Raw genomic sequence first — 12,502 nt, 5'->3', positions numbered from 1 at the left:
TTTGGTAATGACAATGCATGGCATAGATCATAATAGGACCCTCAGTCCTTTAAGTCACCATCCAGTTCTGGAGTGTTGATTTGCAGAGAAAATCATACTGATGACATTGAGCCTGGAAACACAATGACAATTTCTTAATAAGTCTCACGACTAATTATTAAAATCTGTGTAAGCTTGAGCAAATTACTTAATTACTCTGAACCTCAATATCTTCCATTATAAAATAGTTATAATCCCACTTGTAGTACTTTCATCTGATTGGGTTATTGTGAGGTTCAATTGAAGTCATGTAGATAAAATACTTTACAAACCTTAAAACTATATAAAATGGCAGTATTATTTAACTGAAATGGTACTAAACATTCACATTGGAAAAATAAAGTGGATGACAAATTGGAAAAAGCACATAATGCTCAGAATATAGTTGGATGGAATGCCCATTGAATAATTCAACAAAACAAATTTTGACAGAGTAGACAATACAGTGTAAAAAGAAAAAAAGGAATTCATCTAGATGACAGGAAGGAGAGGGGGTTTTATATTTATCAATTATTTATTTATCAATATCCAATAAAACAAACCAACCCAAGGTTCTTATTACTTCAAAGAAACATCTATTATATATATATATATATATATATATATATATATATATATATATATATATATATATTTCCCTGTTCTGTTATGTGGCTGCAGATAAAAGAATATAAGATCAGAAAAATACCAAAATGGCAGGTGAGCAAAGAGATCAATTGAAAGATAAATGGCAAAGTAAGTCAGCTACAGAACATTGTATAGCATGCAGAAATAACATAAAAAGACATTATTTGTGATAAACCACAGAATGGGGCTGTCAGGATTCAAGAAACTCTTGACATGTGAGCATACTAGATTAAGTCAAATAGAGTATAACAGAGATAAATGCAAAGTCTTACAATTGGGTTTAAAATCATTTCAACAAGTACAAAATAGGAGAGTCATGGTTAGACTTCCTAGAGGTATATGTGGAGATGGAGGTGGAATGGAGGACTTCAGAACTGGCAAGAGTATTGGATTGGAGTCAGCAGACCTGCATCTAAATCTCCATTTTGGCATTCATTACTTATTTGACTTTTGGTGAGTCACTTTCATTTCTCTTTGTCTCAATTTCTTTATCTGTGAAATGAATGTTTTGGATGAAATGACCTCTAAGGTCTAATCCTAAGAATCTAAATCTATCTTTTCTTCTGGGTTGCAAAAGCTCCTTTTTTTCTTTGTCTGATTTCCTACTGATTTTGTGTTTCTTTTAAAATGTGATTTGTGGTCATTTTTAAATTCTCTTTCTGGGATTCATTCTTATGATGATGGGTTTTTATTCATTCTGTGGATTCTTCTTCTATGATAGTATCTTTTATTTTCAACATATTTTTTCTTGGCTGAATCTATTTTCTGATCTATTTCTTTGTTTCCTGTCATACCATATTTCTTCTCTCCATTATTCACTTTAATTAATTTTTGGAGGGGGAAGAAGAGAGAATGTCAAGGCTGCTCAGCAATTTTGGCATTTTCTTCTTATGTGTAATCTCTGAGTTTTGCTTATGCGTTGGGAGTTTCCAGGTTTTTTCTGTCCAATTTTTGGAGTTTAACATATTCACCTCTTGCTCTTCCTTCTCTCAATTTTGATAGTTTGGTTCATTTGTTAACCTAAGCTACAGAGAAAACAAATCCTAGACTCAGAAAAGAGTCAAGATCAGAAAAGTTTTGGAAAGGCTAGAAAAAATGAACTAAATCAAGGCAGATGAAATGATGAGAGAAAATGTAAAATCTTATTTTGGGGTCCAAAAAAATCAACAAAAATACAAGATAGAGGAATTATGATTAAATCAAAAGATGTAGGAATTATGATTAAATCAAAAGATGTAGGGCTTTCATGAATGGCAATCAGGACATAAAAAGTATTTCAGTCTCAGGTTGCATAAGGAGAAACAGTGTCCATGACTAGGGAGGAGAAAGCCCCAAAGTAAAATCTAGAGCAGTGTTCCCTAAAGTATGATCTGACAATCCTTAGAGGTCCCTAAAATGCTTTCAGTGTGTCCTCAAGGTCAAAATGATTTTTATAATAATTCTAAGCCACTTTCGTTCCTAATCTTGTAATTAACAATGGCTATAACACATATAAACAAAAGCTCAGTGAAGGGGTCCTCAACTTTTAAGAAAAGAAAGGGGTTTTGAGACTCCCCCTCAAAAATTGAAAACCATTGCTCTAGAATATTATGTTCATTTCCAAGAATTACATTTTCATGATAATGATAAGCTGAACATCATACAGAGGAAAACAAACTAAGATGGTCAAGGGTTTGAGAATATTCCAAATATACTTAGATATTAAGTATATCTAATATATTAATTTTTTTTAAAAGATTGCTATTTTACCTGGTGAAGAGAAAACTTAGGGGAGATTTGAGAGTTCTCTTCAAATGTTCAAATGGCCATCATACCAAAGAGGGAAGAGAATTATTCTTCCTGATCTCAAAAGACAAATAATCCTTTTTGTTTTAAATTTATTAATGGTCGCATGATCATTATACCAAACATGGAAGCCAAGGCTATGTGGTGAGTTGTTTCTAACATATGCATAAAGTTACTACTATTTATTGTCAGACTCATATCAGAAAGAAAGAAATAGACTCTTAAAAGAAACACTTAAACCACTTACCTCAGTCTCTTTTCTTTCCCAATTTGTCATTTTTATGAGACTGAAACATAAAGCTGCCAACAAAAAGTAAGGGGGGAGGCCCAATTCAATAGTCTCTAGAGTTCAATCTATGTTCTCCCTCTGTCTGTCTCAGTGCCTGACATTGTCATTTGCTCTGGTACAATAAAAGTGACTGGTGTGTGGAATAAGAATGGGAGCTGGTGATGGTACCTCTGAACATTAGCTCGAACTTCCATCTGGGCTACATTGTAAAAAATGCTACCTAGATGCAAGCTTTCACTGATCTGCCAGGGGAGTTGAAAATCATTTGCAATGAAGAGGCCCAGCTGGTTGGCTGACAGGCCCACAATGACTATGGAAAGATTTACTGATGGTGTACTGGGCACTCAGTGCATGGTGTCTGCGCTTAGTTCTTTTTCCCTTTGGTGCTCAGATAAGGGAAATACAATTATGGCTAATTGGATAAGCATTTACATCAAAAGAAGAGCATAATTTGAGAGTTAGAAGAGACCAAAATAAAGCACCCCCTCCTTATTTTACAGAATATAACAGTGAGACAATCCAAGGTTTATGAGAGAGGAAGGAAGGAAGAAAGGAAGGAAGGAAGGAAGGAAAGAAGGAAGGAAGGAAGGAAGGAAGGAAGGAAGGAAGGAAGGAAGGAAGGAAGGAAGGAAGGAAGGAAGGAAGGAAGGAAGGAAGGAAGGAAGGAAGGAAGGAAGGAAGGAAGGAAAGAAGGAAGGAAGGAAGGAAGGAAGGAAGGAAGGAAGGAAGGAAGGAAGGAAGGGGAGGAGAAAGAAAATGAAAAAGAAAATTTGGTGTATTTGTGAAATTGTATACTCCAAATTTTGAGGGAGAGAGATGTTTTATGACTAACCTTCTTCCTATTCCATGCTAGCAAATTTCTTTGTTAAGCATTAATCTTTTCTGTCTTACTGTTAATAGGAAGCACAATTGGGGAGTGTGATAGCTAAACAACTGCCTGGGAACTTGAAGAGGTGATCAATGCACTGGATGATTGGATGATAGATTTAAATTGTCTTGATTTTATTTAATAGGAAGAAAGTTGTTTATCCAAAATATAGGCCTGTGAACTTAACCTGGATTCCTATAAAAATTCAGGACCATAATTTAAGGGGGAGCATTTAAAATAGAAAAGGAAGCAAAGAATACTAAAGGCAAAAATGGCTTCCTCAAGAATATATTATATATTATATTATATTATATTATATTATATTATATTATATTATATTATATTATATTATATTATATTATATTATATATTATATTATAGTATATAACTCATTTCCCTTTTTGACAGAATCAGTAGGATGGAAAAATGAAGATGTTACAGATATAGTGTTCTTGTGGAGTTCACAGTATTTCTAATTCCTTATCTCCAGCCAAAATGAGTGTTTTTGCAGCTCCTTCCCTTGCTTTCAGTTCAGTGCCCAAGGCCAAGGACACAAATTTAACCATTTTAGAGAACTCAATGGATAGTGATGGGGATGATCCCGACTTGAAATCAGGAAGACCTGAGTTTAAATCTAACTTCAGGCACTTACTAACTGAGCAACCCTGGATAAATCACTTTACTCTGCATCAGTTTACTCATCTATAAAATTAAGATCATAAAACACCTACCTCCAAGGTTGTTTTGAGAATCAAATGTTCTAACATTTAATAATTATTAGTAAACCTTAAAGTGTTATATAAATGCTAGCCATTCTTGAAGACTGTATAAATGGTAGAGGACATTGTCATGACCATCTTGCCCCTCCTTCCCAGGTTACATGTTGCCAGCTCCTTTGATCAATTTAAATAAAACTTGGTCTCAAGGCCATTTACCAACTTGCTAACAGTGGCTAGTAGGTCATCTAAATGAAAAAAGTCCAGCTGCCCAAGGTCCAAGACAAATAGTGTTTTATAAAATTGACAGTTGGCATAAGGTCAAAGTGAATTGACAGTAGAATTCCATTTCTCATAAGTACATTGGCTCCAGAATATTGAAAAGGGATAAAGTAAAACTAAAGTTTTAACTTGTATTGAAACCCAATGTACACACATTTTTTAAAAGAGTTTGAAACTATGCAAGGAACTACAGGTAATTTGGACCTTTAAAAATTCTTCATAATTTTGACTCTAAGAGAGATGGGCTTCTGGGAATTATTATTTAGTATCAAACAAAATAAAATGTATCAGCTAATTTCACTATTTAGTGTGGACTGAAAAAAAGACCAGACATCATAATAAATGAGATTTTAGGATGAGGAGGTATAATTAAACTTTCTGGGAACCTACTCACATAGAAACCATCTTTTAGACACTGTGTTTTCTACACAGAGGATTCTGATTAGTACAGGGGCCTTTTGCTGGAACATTTGGCTAATTTAATCTTGGCAAGAGCTCTCATAAGGGAATTTTCCTGACTTAATTTAACACTTTGTATAATAAAATCCTGACTACTCGGAGAAAACAGAGTTCTTCATTATAAAAAAAAATATTTACTATCACAACCTGTGTACCAACAGATGCAATCAGGGACTTAAAGGCCCTGAATTTAATTTAACATTTTACCAATGATTTTGGTAAAGGTATAATTGGTATGATTTTTAAATAAGCAGATGGCTCCTGGAAGAGGAGCAAAAACGTTGGATGGCAGAGTTAAGGTCCAAAAAGTTGTCAGTGGGTCATACAACAAATCTTGTAAGATAAACAATTATAACGATAAATACAATACAAAGTCTTATGGCTGGGTTCAAAAACAATCAGTGACACAAGTTAAAAAACAAGGAATGGTGGCTAGAATAGCCATTCACTAAAAAAAAAAATAATTAGGTTTTTCAATGGGCTCAAAGTTCACTCTAAAACAATGTGAAGCTATGGCCCATCCACTATACCAAATTACAGACACATGATTGAGCTTGATGAAAGGAAAAACTTCCTGACAATTAGACTTATCCAATAATGGAAAAGGCTCACCCAGAAACAGAGTTGGATCTCCATATCTGGGATACTTGAGGGAAAAGCTGAATGATCATATTGAAGATAGAATGGAAAGAAGAATTTAGTTCAGAGTTTGCTCTAAATGACCTGTGAAGTTCTTTTCAACTCATGCATGGCTCTTACTCCCAGAGTGCATTGCCACAATCCCATGATGCCTTTAAACTATGTTTATGGCAGTTATATATAGTTTATGGCAAAGTGTGGTAGTCTAAAATTTTATAGTTCCTTCTGTCCCCAATTTGTCAGAAAAATTAAATGAATATCAAAGGAAAAGAAGACATTATCTCTGACTTTCATGAGATAATCAACTCATCTATTCTCAGATGGATTCATGATTTCATCCATGTGCTCCAAAGCCCATCCATGCCATTCTTGCTATTCCTTTCCTTTACTACAGATCATCTACCAGACATGCTGGAGCATTTCCTCAGTTTCTCTTATACACCGTGAGGATAGCAGTGAAGCACTCAACCTGCATAACAATTGACATTCATCATTGCCAGATAAATATCGCCTAATTTTTTTTTTTTTTAATCAAGAGTATTTCCTTTATTTCTTCAATGTAATGACTGGTTTGTAATGTTTCAATCTGGTCTCACCCATCACATGTTCTTTTTCTCCATTGCTCTCTGAGGGAATATTCATTTTTAGCTCTGTGAATTCTGTCAAGTTTTAAAGCTGTAAGTTCTAGGACTCACAGCTAAGGAGTATTCTGGGACTCAGGAAAGGTTACATTACAGGGAAAATATAAGGATTACAAAGTTGGGCTTTCAATTTGATGAGAGTCTAGAATCTTTAGAACTTCAGTCTCCCAGAGACAATCAATCAAAAACATCAAAAAAAAAAAAAAAAACCATCAAAAAAAACCCAAAATGTTTTGTCCTCATTTAATTTTGGTTCTAACTGATTGAAGAAAGGAAAGGAAAGAAAAAAGGGAAGGAAAGGGAAGGGAAAAGAAAGAGAAAGGAAAGAGAAAAGAAAGAGAAAGGAAAGAGAAAAGAAAGGAAAAGAAAGAAAAGAAAAAAGGAAAGAAAAGAAGAAAGGAAAGGAAAGGGAAAGGAGAGGAGAGGAAAGAAGAGGAGAGGAAAGGAAATGAAAAGAGAAGAGAGGAGAGAAGAAAAGAGGAGAGGAAAGAAGGGGAGAAGGGCAAAAGGAAAAAAAAGTGTAAATGAAAACAAAAGAAAAGAAAGGAAAGGAAAACAAAAGGAAAGGAAAGAACAACCTGGTTTCACATTCTGCCTTTACTACTATCTCCATTACTGTGGGCAAGTCTCTTATCTCCTCTGAGCTTTAGGAAACTCCCAAGGATCTATCTATCAAAGGCCTCATGGAGAGGGAATTCTCACATCAGAAGTTTGCCAAGCTGGTGAAAACCAGCTGTTTGGGGTGGTAGAAAGTAACAGGGAAGTCATACTTGTCATATTCAAGTTGTTATCATGTTGACAATACATGACAGATTGTAAGACAAGACCTTAAACATAATAGATGCTCAGTCACTACTGAGAAAATGAAATCTAAACATAACAGAAATCAGAATTTTCCTATTCAAAGGCATTTGCAGGTCCCAAACAAACTCATGAGATATCTAACTTTGTTTTTCTTCTTACCTAGTTTACAATTTCGTTGAGATATCAGAAGAGAAATTGTTTTTATTATCATTGCCCTGAGAGTTCCAGAATACATAACTCAAATGAACCAAATCAAATAGCAGTCTGGAATATAAACTTGACCTGAGACACATGTGTTTTTCATTAGTTTTTTTTTTTTTTTTATGATTCTGGATTTATTTTATTTCTGGTCATTACATTTCCTCTGAGGCTTTAGAAATGTTAACATTTGTATATAAATGAGAGATGGAAAAATAGAAATGCATTTGCCTTTTGAAACTGAAGTTGTCTAATGGACAGGGCCAAAGAAATGTGGATATCATTAAAACAGCAGAGGGGAAGTGAAAGAAAGCTCTAACATTGAGAGCTTTTGTGTGATTCTCTAATATTAGAATAGAGTCAAGCATTTTATATTCCCTCCTCCCAATGCTTAAGCAGAGTGCCTAGCACACACGCATTATAAGTGCTTCACAAATGTTTGTCCAGTGACTGGTGCCAGAGGCACTTGTAGCTACAATGCTAATAACTGAAACCTCCATGGCACCCAAAAGTTTGTAAATCTCTTTAAGAGACATTATCTTTTTGAGCCCCACAACAGCCCAATGAGGTCATTTCCACAGGTCACTGAAGACAGGTTTTCTTCAATATTTTGGGTACATACCAAATGCTGGTACTTAATAAATGCTTGTTAAATTGAATCCCCATTTTCCAGTTGAGGAAACTGAGTTTCAGAGGAGCAAAGTGACTAGTCCATGGTCATCCAGCTAAGGAAGCAGGATTTGAGTCCAGGATTTCGCTACTTTAAGGCTGATTCTTCACCCATCACTTTCTCCTGCGCTCTAGGCTTTCTATTTTCTTAGAACAATACTGGGAGGTAGGCAGTACGAGAATTATAATCTCCATCTTACATATGAAAGGACAGCTCTTAGCAAATACAATGGGTGATTCAAATGAAAGTTCGGTAATCTATTCTGCTCAGGCGCTTTCCAACACCCCTGCCACATCTGTCCACAGCAGCCCCGACTAGTTGTTTCTCAAAACCTAAAACTTAAGCTCGAAATTTTTGTTTGAAAGATAAAGAGGGGTCAGTGAAAGGGATGGTGATGGATGCTGGTCCCTGCTCTCCATGGCCTCTGGATCCAGATCCTTCACCAGCCCAGTCCCTAAAGCCAGGCAGTTTCTATCTATCACTGTCAGCCTTTGTCCTGTAACCTGATTTCCTTCTCAACATCTCAGAAGAGTTTAAAGGCTGAAAGCACAATTTCTCTTTAGAGATCCAAAAGACTGACTTCCATGATCCTCTCTTAACAATATAACAATTATTTGGAGAGGGATATGTGTGGGGGTGGGCAGACAATCTCTCAGTTTCTTTAAATATAAGAACCCAATTTTTAGAAAGGTCCTGAGTCTGTCTAAAGTATATAAAACTTGGTGCCTTTTTATGCCTTGATGGGGAAGAGAAAAAAAAAATGATATTCTTAAATCTACTTAAAGTTACTTAAAACAAAAATCAAAACTAACCAAATAAAAAATTACTTCCTCTAGTGACTAGTAGGGACTTCCTCATGTAAAATAGTTCATTTCCCATTACCAAACTTTTGCACAGTCTGTTTCCATGCATCACTTAGCCCTCCCCTCATTCCTTTATAGGTATTATTTATGACCTTGTCTTCCCAGCAAAGGTGCTGGCTGGTGGTAAGTGCCTAGTCAATGTTTGTACTTGATTACTTTAAATAAGAAACCAGAGAAGAATGTAATGTCACAGAAGGGCCCTGGATTTGGCCACAAAGATTTGTATTCAAAGCCAGGCTCTGCCACTTATTGTGGGTGTGATCTTGGGGAACTTAGTCACCTAAATTAAAGAGAGGAGGCTAGACTAGGTGACCCTGGACTTCCTTTTCAGCTGCCAAATCTTCCTCAGAACATCTCATTCCCCCATATATAAGTAAGGATCTCTTTACTAAAGGAAGAATATTCTGGGAGTAGTAGGAGAGATGCCCATAGTTTGTATATCCTGTGATTTTGCTTTTTTTTGAAACTAGGTCGGTCTCTATCTTACACTGGAAGTACAGTGGCCACCCAACACCACAGCTAATTTTAGTGGAAACTTTCATTTGTTCTATTTCTGGCTTGACAGTTTGCATTTCCCTCCAGGACCATCCGCCCTCCAAGAACTTCTTGGCTATAGTCCAATTACACCTCAGAACTCTGAAACTCACTTCCCTAGTAGCAGGGATGACAAGCATGGGACCCGGACTTCCCCAGTAACAGGGGTAACAAGCATGGGACTGCCACATCTAGATTGTCATCAGATAGTTTCAATCAATCAACATGAGTTGTTCTGAAGCACTCATTCATTTTTTGACTTGTTCACTTGACTTTTGATTGGTACAAAGTAAGAAGCAACAGTGACAGCTGGATGACAGAATCAAGGTTCAGAAAGGTCTGGACAAACTTGACCTAATAGAGATCCCCAATTTCATAAAGAAGTCCTTCCTTTTGTTTTTTCATTTAAATGAAAACTAGTGCTTATTTTATCTGGTATTTGTCAAGTTTGGAATGAAGCAATTCAAACATCAAAAAACAAAACAAAAGAGCTAGATGGATTTAGAATGGACCCTATCTAACAAGATAAAATTTAATAGGAATAAATAGAATGTCTTATCCTTGGGTTCCAAAAATCAGATTCACAAGTATGTAGGGAGAAGGATGGTTTGGCAGGAGTTCATCTGGAAGAGACATAAAGGTTTTAGTGGACGGCATGCTCAGGAGGAGCCAGCAGTGTTATATGACAGCTGGAAAAGCTGAGGTGATCATAGCCTGCATTGGGAAAGGCTGAGCTTCCAGAAATAGGGAGGTGATGGTCCCACCCTATGTGTGACTAGGATCAGTTCTGGGTTCTACAGTGAAAAACAGCACAAAACCAGGAAGAACAAAAGTAGGATGGTCCGCACCACATGAGGTTCCATGAAAGAAAAAGAAGGGGAATAGGCATTTAAAAAATGCTTTTTACAATGATCATCTCATTTTGATCCATTAGGCTCAAACTCTGGGGATATTTGGTGAATTGAAACCTTTAAGGGAGGGGGACAGGAGAGCATGATATCTACCTTCAGGGATTTGAAGAGCTGTCCTGTGTGAAGGATTCAGCTTGATTCCTGAGGGCGGAACTCTTAAGATGGCTGGATGGATGGATAGTGCAAGATCCATTTGGGTTTGATGTCAAGGAAAACTTCATTATTAGTGCCATCTTCAAATAGAAAAGGTTGCCTCAGGATAAAGAAGAGCCTTCCTTCCTGGAGGTCTTCAAGTCAAGTCTGGAGTTCCACTTGGGGATATTTTAGAGGATGTTCAGGTCTAGATTGGATTACATGACTACCTCAGAGGTTGCTTCCAGCTTTGAACTTTCATTAGTAAACCACATCCAGGGCTAACAAAAGGGCCCTTTGCTTTCAGAAGTGGATCTTGACAAGTGGTTTCCAAATTTTTTTTTTGAAAATAGGGTTCTCTTTCTAACATTAAGAAGTATGGAGGACTCCATCCATCAACATAGTTACACTAGTTCTATCAAGAAAAATACGTGATGATTAAAAAACATCTCCAGTGGGAATTCAATAAAACTTGAACAAATTCAAAAAAAATTCAATAAAATCATTGGATTTCTTCAATCACAGAAGCATCTTGATTCACTTGAAAAAAATAGTAAGCTCTAAAAGGCAACTAGGTGGCACTGTGAATACTTTCAGTTTGGAATCAAGAAGAACTGAGTTCAAATTTGACCTCAGACACTGGCTCTTTTTTGTGATCCTAAGTAAAGTCACTTAATCACCTCTTTGTTTTAAAAATGAGAATAACAAACATACCTAGTTCCTGGGATTGCTGTGAGGATAAAATCAGATAATTATAAATCTTTTAAATGCTAAAGTCACATCAGGTGATCTCAGATAATCTGAGTTCAAATATTAACTCATACTGAGAACCTGACTTCCCTTCTCTGGATCTCTTTTCTCACTTATGAAATAAGATGGTTGGACAAGATGACTTTTAAGATCCCTTTCATTTCTCCATTTCTTAGTATCTCCATCCTTCTCCCATCCCTGGTCCTCCACAGTATCCACAGACCACAGGCTAACCACAGTCCCCTGGTCTAGATGGAAATGTAATTGATCATTGGTCAAAGCAGATGCTGATTGGTCTAGCACTGGTTCATTGCATTGCAGACAGGATACTATCTTTTCACTCCGTGTTGCCAGAGTGACTCAAACCATTCCAAACAAATCCCTATTACTAAACACAATGAGGGAAAGGGAAGATTTCTCAGCTGTGGCTGCTGTTGTTTATACAGCACTGTACATTTTTCTGATCACACTGAGACACCCCACATGACCACCCAGCTAGAAAAGGATGATCCTGTATGAATCAGGAAGCTTTGACTCCAGGGAATGAACCACAAGCTCTGAGAGAAGGTGTTATAAAGAAAAATATCCTCTGCATTCTCTGATGTGCCGAGGAGGGGCTGCCCAGAGATTCTGAATTTTGGTAGGCAGCAATAATATACTAAGGGGAGAAATGTTAGCCTAGACTTGAATTTCCTGGAAAAGAAGTCTGCAGGAAATGATGGGTTTTTTTTAATGATTGAGCCAGGATTGAAACAAAGCCAAAATGCCTTCCCCTCCACCCCCTTTATATTTCTCACTCATTCTCTATTTATCTTTAGCCAACAGGTAGAAGGACAAAAATGGCAGAAATAATAACAATAATCTGACTCTCTCTTTTTTCTGCTATATCCATTTGTGTCCTCCATTCAGGGTTTTCTTAGCAAAAATATTGAAGTGGTTTGTCATTTCCTTCTTTAGCTCATTCTACAAATGAGGAAACTAAGGCAAACAGAGATAATTAACTTTCCCAGAGTCTTGCAGCTAGGCCAGATCTGAACTCAGGTCCTTCAAAGCCTGTGCTCTATCCATTGTACCACCCTGATACCCAATAATGGTAATAATCAGCTCCTAAGTAGTACTTTTAGGTGGTAAAGCACCTAACAAATATCTCATTTTATCTGCTTAGCAGCACCAGGAGATTGGTCCTCTTATCATTCCCACGTCACAATTAAGAAAACTAAAGCAGAGATTAGATAATTTGCTCTGGGTCACACAGCTAGTAAAAGACTAAGAATCTTCCTGTTAAGTGTTTGTTA

The sequence above is a fragment of the Sminthopsis crassicaudata genome, chromosome 4 (assembly GCF_048593235.1).
Source record: "Sminthopsis crassicaudata isolate SCR6 chromosome 4, ASM4859323v1, whole genome shotgun sequence".
NCBI classification, from domain to species: Eukaryota; Metazoa; Chordata; class Mammalia; order Dasyuromorphia; family Dasyuridae; genus Sminthopsis; species Sminthopsis crassicaudata.
Note: the sequence above shows the minus strand (reverse complement) of the source record.